General features: G+C 46.1%; 1 protein-coding gene across 1 annotated transcript in view; it reads right to left on the reverse strand.

Moving 5' to 3' along the window:
* The window catches only part of CAMKV (CaM kinase like vesicle associated), a 174,122-nt gene extending 167,213 nt beyond the window's left edge, over positions 1-6,909 (reverse strand). Inside the window, exon 1 of the mRNA XM_082265293.1 lies at positions 6,692-6,909. The gene's annotated coding sequence lies outside the window, so the exon portion shown is untranslated. The remainder of the gene's footprint in view (positions 1-6,691) is intronic.
* Between the last annotated feature and the right edge of the window lie 6,522 nt (positions 6,910-13,431).

Here is a 13,431-nt window from a genome sequence, read left to right on the forward strand (position 1 = left end):
TAGATAGTCATAGATAGTTCATGTGTGTTATTTGTCATAGATAAGTTGTAACTAGTCAAAAATAGTCTATATTCGTTTCTTATCGTGGATAGTCGTAGATAGTCCATATTTGTTACTTGTCATAGATAAGTCATAGATAGTCATAGAGAGGAAATACTGTATTTGTCAATCTACATACATTAGCTGTAGATAGTCATAGGTAGTCCATATTTGTTACTTGTCATAGATAAGTTGTAGATAGTCCATGTTTGTTACTTGTTGTAGATAGTCATAGATAGTCAATATGCGTTTCTTGCCATTAATAAGTTGCAGATAGTCATAGAATGTTCATACCTGCTACTTAAGTAGATAGTCAATAGATAGTCCATGTTCGTTACTTGTTGGAGATAGTCATAGATAGTCAATGTGACAGACCCAACTGGGACAGGGGCTTTTGGAGGGGACTAGGGCTTAGCCTTCTTCCCACTGATTATGGCCTACAGAAGAGACTGGGGATTTTGTCTGCTTCTCCCGATCAGAGCACGGAAAAGAGATCAGTTCAGCCTCTGATCCCATGGAGAGAGCAGATCATTCTCTAATTATGGACAACAACGTGAAGAACACCGAGAGTGAGGCTTGGATTAACACTCTGAATCAAGAGAATAAAGCTTCCCTTCTGGAGTGGATGGAAATGTGTAATAATAATCTTGTACAGGTTAATGGTCAGAGGAAATATGGTGGCCCTCCTGCAGATTGGGTTGGAGAAGCTCCTCCACTTGGGACAGAAATATTTATCAACAATATTCCTCAAGAAATCTCTAAAGATACATTACACTTTTTTCAGACTGCTAGAACATTGTATGAGTTTTGTCATATGATGACTTGTCTAGTGGACAGATTACACAACTGAAAGCTGGTTAATGAGATGTGGACAGCCCTGGGTCTTCCTTTCTAGGGAACTGGTGCCAAACTGTCTGGGTGGGCAGTAACCTGAGTCACCTAGGCATGTCTAGGTGACTAATTGTTAATTAGCTTTCTGTTGAATTAGAATATTGTTAATGTTTATGTTGCCTGTTCATTAGATGTACTGGTTAGATAACTGTTTACAGTTTGCATTGTTTATGGTAATGTGATCAAGCTCTTACCTGATTTAGTGTGGTAAATATTTTATTTGAATTTACAATAAAGTCAGTTCGAGTTTGCACCTAAGTTAGTGTTGTCTAGTTCTTGGGTGCAATGCTCAGCTATAATACCTTGTTCCTGGTTCCAGAATGAAGGAAGCTGTATCTTAATGTAGGCACCTAAGCGGGGTGCCAGGAGATCTGTCACAGTCCATACGTGTTCCTTGTCATAGATAAGTTGTAGATAGTCATAGAGTGTTCATACTTGTTACTTGTCATAGATAAGTCATAGATAAGTGTGGATAGTCAAAGATAGTACATATGTTTTCCTTTTCATAGATAGGTTGTAGATAGTCATAGACTGTTCATACTTGTTACTTGTCGTAGATAAGTCATAGATAAGTCGTAGATAGTCAAAGATAGCCCATATTTGTTACTTGTCATAGATAAGTCGTAGATAGTCAAAAATAGTCCATATGTGTTTCTTGTCATAGATAAGTCGTAGATAGTCAAAGATAGCCCATATGTATTCCTTGTCATAGATAAGTTGTAGTTAGTCAAAGACAGCCCATATGTGTTCCTTCTCATAGATAAGTCATAGATAGTCAAAGATAGCCCATAAGTGTTCCCTGTCATAGATAAGTCATAGATAGTCATACAGTGTCCATACAAGTTACTTGTCGTAGATAAGTCATAGGTAAGTGTAGATAGTGAAAGATAGCCCATATTTGTTACTTGTCATAGATAAGTCGTAGTTAGTCAAAGATAGCCCATATGTGTCCCTTGTCATAGATAAGTTGTAGATAGTCAAAGATAGCCCATATGTGTTCCTTGTCATAGATAAGTTGTAGATAGTCAAAGATAGCCTATATGTGTCCCTTGTCATAGATAAGTCGTAGATAGTCATACAGTGTCCATACAAGTTACTTGTCGTAGATAAGTCATAGGTAAGTGTAGATAGTCAAAGATAGCCCATATGTGCTCCATGTCATAGATAAGTTGTAGATAGTCAAAGATAGCCCATATGTGTTCCATGTCATAGATAAGTCGTAGATAGTCAAAGATAGCCCATATGTGTCCCTTGTCATAGATAAGTTGTAGATATTTAAAGATAGCCCATATGTGTTCCTTCTCATAGATAAGTCATAGGTAGTCAAAGATAGCCCATAAGTGTTCCCTGTCGTAGATAAGTCGTAGATAGTCATACAGTGTTCATACAAGTTACTTGTCGTAGATAAGTCATAGGTAAGTGTAGATAGTGAAAGATAGCACATATGTGTTCCTTGTCATGGATAGGTTATAGATAGTCATAGAGTGTTCATACTTGTTTCTTGTCATTGATAAGTAATATAGGTAAGTGTAGATAGTCAGAGATAATACATATGTGTTACTTGCCATAGATAAGTCCTATGTAGTGATAGAGAGTCTACAATATATTTGTTACATGTCATAGATAAGTCATAGATAGTAAAAGATAGCCCATATTTGTTACTTGCCAAGTTGCCATAGATAAAGTCATACATAGTCATTATAGAGTCTAAGTTTGTTACTTGGTGTAGATAGTCCATATTTGTGCTGACTGTTATCTGTTACATTGTTCCTAGCTATCTCTGTGCTAGGAGAGTAGTGGAATCCTATAAACCTATCCTGTTTCTGTTGTCCTTATACAGAAAGGTGAGTAAGGGTTGTCACCCTAGGATGGGAAGTGTGTTACTGGCAGAATCACCAGGTGAAAATAAAAGGAAAAAAAATGGTAAAAGAAAACGAATGCAGCCACCACGTCTAAGAAGTTGTAAGCTGCAATATATATGATATTTTAGTGTTTTGGGTTTAGATACACGATTACACATTGCTTTTAAGGCAGAGGATAAAAGTGGAGGAACACTTCAGGAATTCAGTTATTCATCTGCGTAGAACGTTGTATTGATCATACAGGAATCATATCGCTTGCACGCGCCACATTCTGCAAACTGACACCGAACAAAAGCACCGAGCAGTGTAATAGCAAGCTGCGCAATTTCAGGGTCTCCAACCTTGATGGCAGATCGCAGGAGAGGCTCATGGCACACTTTAATAGCACAAATAATCTCATGACATGAAGAGCAATTTTGTTACACGCGGAGAAACTGTTCGCAGACGGATCGGTTTGACGTCATGCGGAGCAATCAACTTCGTAGCGGGGCATTCTTAGGTTGTACAAGAGCAATTTCATAACGAGCAGAGAAGTAGCATGCCAATCGTTGGTGGCACTGAAGGGATTTGTTCTGCTCTATGGTGGAGCAGTGTGCACAATCCAGTTTCAATCAGCCAGGGGAACACATTTTGCCATTAATATAGCTCACACACTTGCCAATTTTTGTCGTTTTCAATCAGCTTTCAACAACAAGTGTATCCTGGTTTTCAAGCCTTGGATCAATCAAAGAAGCCTCACTGAAGTGCTTTAAATCAATTCCCAGCCTATTATTGATCATTCAGTTGTTGGAATTTAAGGAATGATTGTAGTTTATAGAGAATCACCAAATTGCTACAAAATTGCTTAGCGTACAGCCAGCATTTTCCAATGAGAAAATAAAAGACTTCAACACTTAATTAAGTCTCTTTACGCTGAATGGCCACTTCAGAGCTTACATAAAACAGTACAAGGATCGCAGTTGTCTTAAAACCCCTAGCAACCAGGATTTATCTGGTGTCAGTTAGATGAGTTATCCTCCTAACCTCCCTTTGGTTTGCTATGGGTGGTGGGTCACAGAGGGGTCTGAACCTTCTTCTTCCTCCTCTGGATCTCTTGGTGAGGGGTAAGAGAGGAACTAGGGGGGGAGTTCAGAAGGGCAACAATGCAGCACCAATGCCCACTAAAGGCAACCAGAATTTACCCAGTGTCAGATAGATGCAGTTATCCTTCTAACCTCCCTTGGGTTGCTATGGGTGGTGGATCACAGAGGGTTCTGAACTTTGTTCTTCCTATGGATCTCCTGGAGAGGGGCAAGAGAAAAACTAGGAGGGCATGGGCGTGGGTTCAGAGGGGCAACAAAGCAGCACTAGTGCCCACTAAAGCCAACCAGGATTTACCAGGTGGCAGGTAGATGCAGTTATCCTCCTAACCTCCTATGAGTTGCTATGGGTGGTGGGTCACAGAGAGGTCTGAACCTTGCTCCTTTTTTGGATCTCATGGTAAGGGGGGGGGGGGGAGAAAATAAATAAGGGGTAGACCAGAGAGGCAACAATGCAGCATCAGTGCCCACTTAATCCAACAAAGATTATCTGGTGTCAGTTAGATGCAGTTATCCTCCTAGGCTCCTTTGGGTTGCTATGGGTGGTGGGTCACAGAGGGGTCCTGAAATGTGTTCTTCCTCTGGATCTCCTGGTGAGGGTCAAGAAAAGAACTAAGGGGTAGATCAGAGGGACAACAATGCAGCATCAGTGCCCACGTAAGCTAACCAAGATGACCCAGTGTCCGTTAGATGCAGTTATCCTCCTAAGCTCCTTTGAGTTACTATAGGTGGTGGATCACAGAGGGGTCCTGAAACTTGTTATTCCTCTGGTTCTCATGGTGGGGGGGCAAGAGAACAGCTAGGAGAGCATATCAGAGGAGCAACAATGCAGCACTAGTGGCCAGTGGCAACCAGAATTTACCTGGTGTTAGCTATGCAGTTATCCTCCTAACCTCCTTTGCAAAGTTGCTTTGGGTGGTGGAACACTGTGGGGTATGAAAGTTGCTCCTCCTCTGGATCTCCTCGCAGGAGATGGGGGGGGGGGGGTCAACTAAGATTTACCTGGTGTTGGATATATGCAGTTATCCTCCTAACCTCCTTTGGGTTGCTATGGGTGGTGGGTCATAAAGGGGACAGAAACGTGTTCTTCCTCTAAATCTCCTGGTGAGGGACAAAAGAAGAACGTGGGGGGGGGGGGGGGGGGTATAGATCAGAGGGGCAACAATGCAGCACCAGCCCCCACTAAATGCAACCACAATTTGCCTGGTATCAGTTAGGTGCAGTTATCCTCCTAACCTTCTATGGATTGCTATGAGTGGTGGGTCACGGAGGGGTCTGAACCTTGTTCTCCCTCTGGATTTTCTGATGGTAGTGTTGGGGGTGGAGGGGAAAGAAAATAACTAACAACAATTCAGCAGCACCTGTGCCCACTAAAGGCATTACCTGGACTAACCTGGTGTCAGTTAGATGCAGTTATCCTCCTAACCTGTTTTGGTTTGCTAAGGGTGTTGGGTCAAAGAGGTGCCTGAACCTTGTTCTCCCCATGGATCTCCTGGTGGTAGTGTTGGGGGTGGAGGGGCAAGAAAGGAACTATGGGAGCAGATCAGAGGGGCAACAATTCAGCAGCACCAGTGCCCACTAAAGACATTACCTGGACTATAGTATCTGGTGTCAGTTAGATGCAGTTATCCTCCTAACCTGTCTTGGCTTGCTATGGGTGCTGGATCACAGAGGCGCCTGAACCTTGTTTTCCCCATGAATCTCCTGGTGGTAGTGTTGGGGGTGGAGGGGCAAGAAAAGAACTAAGGGGGCAGATCAGAGGCGCAACAATTCAGCAGCACCAGTGCCCACTAAAGGCATTACCTGGACTAACCTGGTGTCAGTTAGATGCAGTTATCCTCCTAACCTGTCTTGGCTTGCTATGGGTGCTGGGTCACAGAGGTGCCTGAACCTTGTTCTCCCCATGGATCTCCTGGTGGTAGTGTTGGGGTGGAGGGGCAAGAAAAGAACTAAGGGGGCAGATCATATGGGCAACAATTCAGCAGCACCAGTGCCCACTAAAGACATTACCTGGACTAACCTGGTGTCAGTTAGATGCAGTTATCCTCCTAACCTGTCTGGGGGTGTTGGGTCACAGAGGTGGCTGAACCTTGTTTTCCCCATGGATCTCCTGGTGGAAGTGTTGGGGGTGGAGGGGCAAGAAAAGAACTTAGGGGGCAGATCATATGGGCAACAATTCAGCAGCACCGGTGCCCACTAAAGCAGATACATTGTTGCAGTACACTGTTACATTGTAATATTGGAAAATTGTTATAAATTCAGGCTTGGTAAAAAGACACAAAACAATCGACTTCAACAACAAATAACAGAAAACAGCCCTCAGCATCCTCAGTTGATCCAGAAGAAGGCTCACAATCGGTCCAATCTGATCCATTAGGGACACAATTCCTTCCTTAACCCAAAGACAATCAACCACCCCCCCTCCCCCAAAAAAAAAAAAAGACAACCCCCCACAATTAATGTATGTTGCTTCTTCCCCTCCCCCAGAACCGATCCTTTTGCTGCCAAAAAAAAATAGCTGAATTTTATCTCCCATCACCATGGACAAAAATGTCCCCAATAAGATTGGGGGGGGGGGGGGGGTTGTTAACCCTTCACATCCTGACGGTGACTCCTCCTAGATGGCATCGGGCAATAGACGGTTAACGGACCGGGTTATGTAAGCGATGTGGGCAGAAGAGGAGATGTAACCCTGGAGATGCCAGGCTGTAAAAAAGTAAATGCCCCCCTCCTGCGGTGACAGCACCCCCCAATGCCCAGGAGGCTGGCACCTCCTAGAGTGTCAGCTCTGCGGAACAGACCCCCCCCCCCTCCTTTTACCTTAGTGTCGTGGGGTCGGTGTCGGGAAGAATGGCTGGGTGGTGTCGTGCGATTGCTGAGCTTGTCCTTCCCCCCCCGGATCGGCCGATGTCTCCGCTCACACCGCGATCAGCACAGATCCGCGCGCTCCATGTGTTCCGCACTTAAAGCCCCAGATTGTGAAAGTTGCAGCTCGGAACTGACTGCGGGGCCCTCCCACCTAGAGGAGGGGGGGGGGGGGGAACTGACATCAGCAGACAACTTTCATTGTATAACCAGCAATGTCTTCCTAAAATCCCTTATCTCCACTGCCAACAGCTTCCATCCGAGGCTTCTAATTATTCCCAACAATTCCAATCCCATCCAATATATGGAGGATTCCATATACATCCAATGTATGGAGGATTCCCGACAATTCCAATTCCATCCAATATAAATGTATGGAGGATTCCCGACAATCGCCTGGATCTGCATGTTTATAGAAAGAGATCACAGGCAATAAAAGGACAATCAAATACCAACAAATGTAACAATGCATCCAGCGGAGACACATAATGCGGTATGGGGGGCATGGGGAAGGGGGGGGGGACTCTGGATCCATCTTTCTGTCATATACTCCACCTAGAATTGGTAACTTCTATAAAATACATGGCAGGTGGAGATCTAGGGGGGTGCTGGGGTGGGCTGAGCCCCCAGATTTTGGCTGTGCCCCCCCCCCCCAGGTCACTGAGAGTGCACCCACTAATCCATGAGCCAGCCTGACAGGGACATTTGATATAAGGGGGACTCTCATAGGGACCCTGGTGTAAGGGGGAACTCCTATAGAGACATTGATGTAAGGGGGGACTCTCATAGGGACATTAATGTAAGGGGGGACGGACTCTCAGGGACCCTGATGTAAGGAGAGACTCTCAGGGACCCTGATGTAAGGGGGAACTCTCATAGGAACATTGATGTAATAGGGGACTTTAATAGGGACACTGATGTAAGGGGGGACTCTCATAGGGACCCAGATGTAAGGGGGGACTCTCATAGGGATGCTGATGTAAGGGGGGGACTCCTATAGGGACATTGATGTAATAGGGGACTCTCATAGTGACACTGATGTAATGGGGGCTTTCATAGGTACCCTGATGTAAGGGGGGACTCTCATAGGGACATCGATGTAAGGGGGGGACTCTCATGGGAACATTTATGTAATAGGGAACGCTAATAGGGACACTGATGTAAGGGGGGACTCTCATAGGGACCCTGATGTAAGGGGGGACTCTCATAAGGACAACAATGTAAGGGGGACTCTCATAGGGACACTGATGTAGGGGAGGACTCCCTAGGAACATTGATGCAATAGGGGAATCTCATAGGTACCCTGATGAAAGGGGGGACTCTCATATGGACACTGATGTAAGGGGGGACTTCCAGAGGGACATTGATGTAATAGGGGACTCTCATAGGAACAGTGATGTAAGGGGGGACTCTCATAGGGACCCTGATGTAAGGGGGGACTCTGATGGGATCACCCGATATAAGGAGAAACTCTCATAAGGACCCAGAAGTAAGGAGGAACTCTCATTGGGACCCTGATGTAAGGAAGAACTCTGATAGGGACACTGATGTAAGAAGGGACTCTCATAGGGACATTAATGTAATAGGGGACTCTCATAGGAACACTGATGTAAGGAGGAACTCTCATAGGGACCCTGATGTAAGGAGGAACTCTCATTGTGACTCTGATTTAAGGGAGGACGCTGATAGGGACACTGATGTAAGGGGGTACTCTCATAGGGACCTTGATGTAAGGGGGGAATTCTCATAGGGACCCTGATGTAAGGAGGAACTCTCTTAGGGACCCTGATATAAGGGAGGACGCTGATAGGGACACCGATGATAGGGGGTACTCTCATAGGGACCCTGATGTAAGGAGAGACTCTCATAGGGACCTTGATGTAAGGAGAGACTCTCATAGGGACCCTGATGTAAGGGGAGACTCTCATAGGGACCCTGATGTAAGGGTGGACTCTCATAGGGACCCTGATGTAAGGAGAGACTCTCATAGGGACCCTGATGTAAGGGGGACTCTCATAGGGACCCTGATGTAAGGGGGACTCTTGTGTATGTGGGGACTCTGTTTGGGAAACCTAATGTAGGCACCATTCACACTTTCGTCTAGCGGAAACAAGCATTTCTGCTCTCAAATTTTTTTTTTTTGAGGAATTTGCATGCGATAATGCATGTCGCATCGGGCCAGGCCATTCACTTGAAAGGGCTGCCCAACGCGGGTTTGTTGCCTGAAAAGAAGCTTCTGGTCCTTTTCCAATGACAAACTTCAGGCGATTTTGAAAGACGCGATTTGCAGCGAGATCCTGTCCGGCGACAATCGCTGCAGAATCCCATCGTGTTTAGGGTGCCTTTAAGGGATAATGGCAGCCAAAAGTGCATTGTGCAGCGGTTGCCATGAGATTTGGGATCGCGGGCAGAATTGCAGCGATTCTGCCCGCAATCCCAAATCGCAAGATGTGAACAGGGCCATAAGGGGGGGTACTCTGATGGGGACCCTGATGTGGGGTAGGATTCTGATGGGGACCCTGATGTGGGGTAGGATTCTGCTGAGGACCCTGATGTGGGGTAGGATTCTGATGGGGACCCTGATCTGGGGTAGGATTCTGATGGGACCCTGATCTGGGGTAGGATTTTGATGGGGACCCTGATGTGGGGTAGGATTCTGATGGGGACCCTGATCTGGGGTAGGATTCTGATGGGGACCCTGATCTGGGGTAGGATTTTGATGGGGACCCTGATGTGGGGTAGGATTCTGATGGGGACCCTGATGTGGGGTAGGATTCTGATGGGGACCCTGATGTGGGTAGGATTCTGATGAGGACCCTGATGTGGGGTAGGATTCTGATGGGGACCCTGATGTGGGGTAGGATTCTGATGGGGACCCTGATCTGGGGTAGGATTCTGATGGGGACCCTGATCTGGGGTAGGATTCTGATGGGGACCCTGATGTGGGGATGTGTCTCTTTGCTGGATTGGGCTGTCTCTTTGCTAAATATATGGGGCTGTCTCTTTACTAGATTGGGATGTCTCTTTGCTAAATATATGGGGCTGTCTCTTTGCTACATTGGAATGCTTCTTTGCTGGATTAGGATGTTTCTTTGCTGGATTGGGATGTACCTTTGCTGAATATATGATGCTGTCTCTTTGCCGGATTGGGATGTCTCTTTGCTGAATATAGGGGAATATCTCTTTGTTGAATATATGGGGCTGTCTATTTGTTGGATTGGGATGTCTCTTTGCTGAATATATGAGACCATCTCTTTGCTGGATTGGAATGCTTCTTTGCTGGATTGTGAGGTCTCTTTGCTGGATTGGGCTGTCTCTTTGCTGAATATGAGGCCATCTCTTTGCTGGATTGGAATGCTTCTTTGCTAGATTTGAATGACTCTTTGCTGAATATATGGGGATGTCTCTTTGCTGGATTTGGCTGCCTCATTTCTGTATATGTGAGCCCTTCTCTTTGCTGGATTGGGATGTCTCTTTGCTGAATATTTTGGGATGTCTCATTGCTGGATTGGGATATCTCTTTGCTGAATATTTTGGGATGTCTCATTGCTGGATTGTGATGACTTTTGATGAATTGCGATGACTTTTGATGAATATATGGGGATGCCTCTTTGCTGGATTGGGTTCATTTTCATATATTATGTTGGTGGATTGTTAAAATAAAAGTGGGTGCACCAAGGGACTCAGTGAGATGGCTAGTGGGCAGATTTGGTGGGGCGAGCAGTGGGTGGGCCCTGGGGAAAGTTGGTGGTCAGGCCCATGGGGGGGGGGGGACTCAGGCCTAAAACTGTTTAAGGGGCCCCAAAATTTCTGATCAGGACTGAATAATGACCAGACTTTGAATAATATTTTATCCTGTGCAGGGGCGGCCCATCCATTGGGGGCGCCGCCCCCCTATCCATGTGTCCGGCCCCCTAATCTACATGCAGGGCGCCTGACGCATGGATTCCAATGGGGGATTTTTTTTTTTTTTGAAGCACGTAATTAGATCCGGAGGCTCCAATAGGCTTCAAAAAAGGGTGGGCTCGGGGCGCAGAGATTGGAATGACTCTATGCTGAATATATGGGGATGTCTCTTTGCTGGATTTGGCTGCCTCTTTTCTGTATATGTGAGCCCTTCTCTTTGCTGGATTGGGATATCTCTTTGCTGAATATTTTGGGATGTCTCATTGCTGGATTGGGATATCTCTTTGCTGAATATTTTGGGATGTCTCATTGCTGGATTGGGATATCTCTTTGCTGAATATTTTGGGGGCGCAGAGATTGGAATGACAGAGATTGGAGAGCTACTGGGAGCTGATCTAAAGACAGGCTCTGGTTCCACTTAAATATACATTTGTTTAAAGTTGACGTTAACCCTAAATGAGTGACATTTAGCTTTCTGCACTTTATATTATAAGAAAACCAAAAGGGTTTTACATACAATTATTTTTCATCCTTTGTTACATTGTAGCTCTGCTAATCTCCTGCAGCCTCTTTGCAGCCTTTTCATGTTTGTTCACACTGGGTTTGGTCTCTGAAGAGTGATCTATTCTACATTGTATTGCATCCTGCTTTAACCGCTTCAACAGTGGCAAACCTACCAGGGTCGCAAAGGTCGTATTTGTTGCCGGGCCCTGTCGTTCCACCACCCTGGAGGGATCCACTGTGGGATGGGGAAAAAGACCCCCCCCCCCAGGATCAGTGGGAAGGGCCCTGGCTGGGGTCAGGGGGCCCTTAATGGCTTCTTGCACCGGGGCCCTGAAGGTTCTAGTTACGCCTCTGCCCTTGAACACCACAATAGCATGCCGCAACCACAGGCCTTGCATGAGGCTGCAGGACACTTGCAGAGTTGCCCCATTCATATGAATGGGTCATGTTTGGTGGGTGCTATGCCCACTGAAAGTGGCAGGCTGTATAATTTCTGCCAGAGCCGCAGCATATGTACACCCCCCAGCCGCTGCTCCTGCAGCTGAAGGGGGTAGCAACCACTAGTGTGAATGAGCCCCTCCTGTCTACATGTACTCCAGGGATGGCTGCATGGCATTTGTCGGGGGGGGTTTCTGATGGTGACAACAGTGGACCGCGTCTGTGTAATGTGTGTTGAAGTGGGAACATGCAGTCTCTATCATGAGCCCATGTGACAGGGTGACAACCCAGGAGCACTATTGTGAAAGAGGGTCAGAGTGTTGTCATCCTATAACATTCATTTTAACTTCTTACCGACTGCCCTATATCAGATTTACTGCTACAGGGTGGTCGTTCTGTGCAGAATCACGCATATATTCGATTCTTCACTTTTGGATAGGGGACGCGTGCGCGCCACCGGGGCTTCACTTCTGCTGTGATTAGTCACAGCAGAAGCTGATCAGCGGGGGCCGGCCAATGGATGTCCGCCGGCACCCACTGATCGGCGAGTGTAGACACAGGACGGAGCTCTGCATATGTACCCAGAGTTCCGTCCTGTCCACGGGGATTTGATGGATTTTGTTTCCCTGCAAAGCACATTCCTTAGTAAAAGCAGCACGCAGTACACATAAACACTGGCTAGGCACACAGTTAACCCATTGATGACCCTAAATGTTTAACCCCTTCCCAGCCAGTGTCATTCAGTGGCGGCTGGTGCTCCATGGGTCGGGTGGGGCGGCAGACGGACCGCACCATACACACACCCCCCCCCCCCCCCCGCAGGACCACACCAGGCCGCACACCATACCACCACCCCCCAGGACCACCCCAGGACCACCCCCCCCTGCAGCTCACTCACCCTGCCTGGACATCTGGACATGTGCAGCAGCAAACGGCGGCGGCTTCGGCTTCTTCCTCCTCAGTCTTCAGTGTCTCCTCCCTCCATGCCCAGTGCCCAATGCCATGGCTTCTCCTTTCGGCCAATCGGGAAACGGGTCTCCGTTCCTGATTGGCCAGGAGGAGAATCCATGTGACAATAGCGAATATTTATTCGCTATTGTCACATAACTGGGTGGGCTCGGGGCGCAGTGTTCTGCGCCCCGAGCCCACCCTTTTTTTTTTTAGCCTATTAAAACCTCTGGCTCTAATCACATGGTTAAAAAAAAAAGAAAAGCCCCATTGAACTCCGGTCCGGCGCCCTGCATGTCGATTAGGAGGCCGGATGCATGGATGGGGGGGTGGCGCCCCTGCGCCCCCAATGCACCACCCACCACTGATGTCATTAGTACAGTGGCAGTGCATATTTATAGCACTGATCACTGTATTAGTGTCACTGGTTCCCCACAAAGTTGCAAAAGTGTCAGATTTCCCACCGCAATATTACAGTCCGGCTATAAATCGCTCATCACCGCCATTACTAGTAAATAAAAAAAGATTTCCAGTATGCATACCATAGTTTCTAGACGCTACATCTTTTGCGCGAACCAATCAATATACGCATAATGGGTTTTTTTTTTTCTTTTTTGAAAATATGTAGCAGAATACATATTGGTCTAAAAACTGATGAAGAAATTAGATTTTTTACATATTTGTTTATTGAATGTAATATATATATATATATATATATATATATATATATATATATATATATATATTTGTTTTTTTTTTTCAAAATTGTCGTTCTTTTTTTTGTGTATAGCACAAAAAATCAAAAACCCAGTGATGATCAAATACCAGCAAAAAAAAAGCTCTATTTGTGGGGGAAAAAAATGACATTAATTTTATTTATATGCAGCGTTGCACGACCG

Source organism: Pelophylax lessonae, assembly GCF_965119305.1.
Source record: "Pelophylax lessonae genome assembly, chromosome: 8".
NCBI classification, from domain to species: domain Eukaryota; kingdom Metazoa; phylum Chordata; class Amphibia; order Anura; family Ranidae; genus Pelophylax; species Pelophylax lessonae.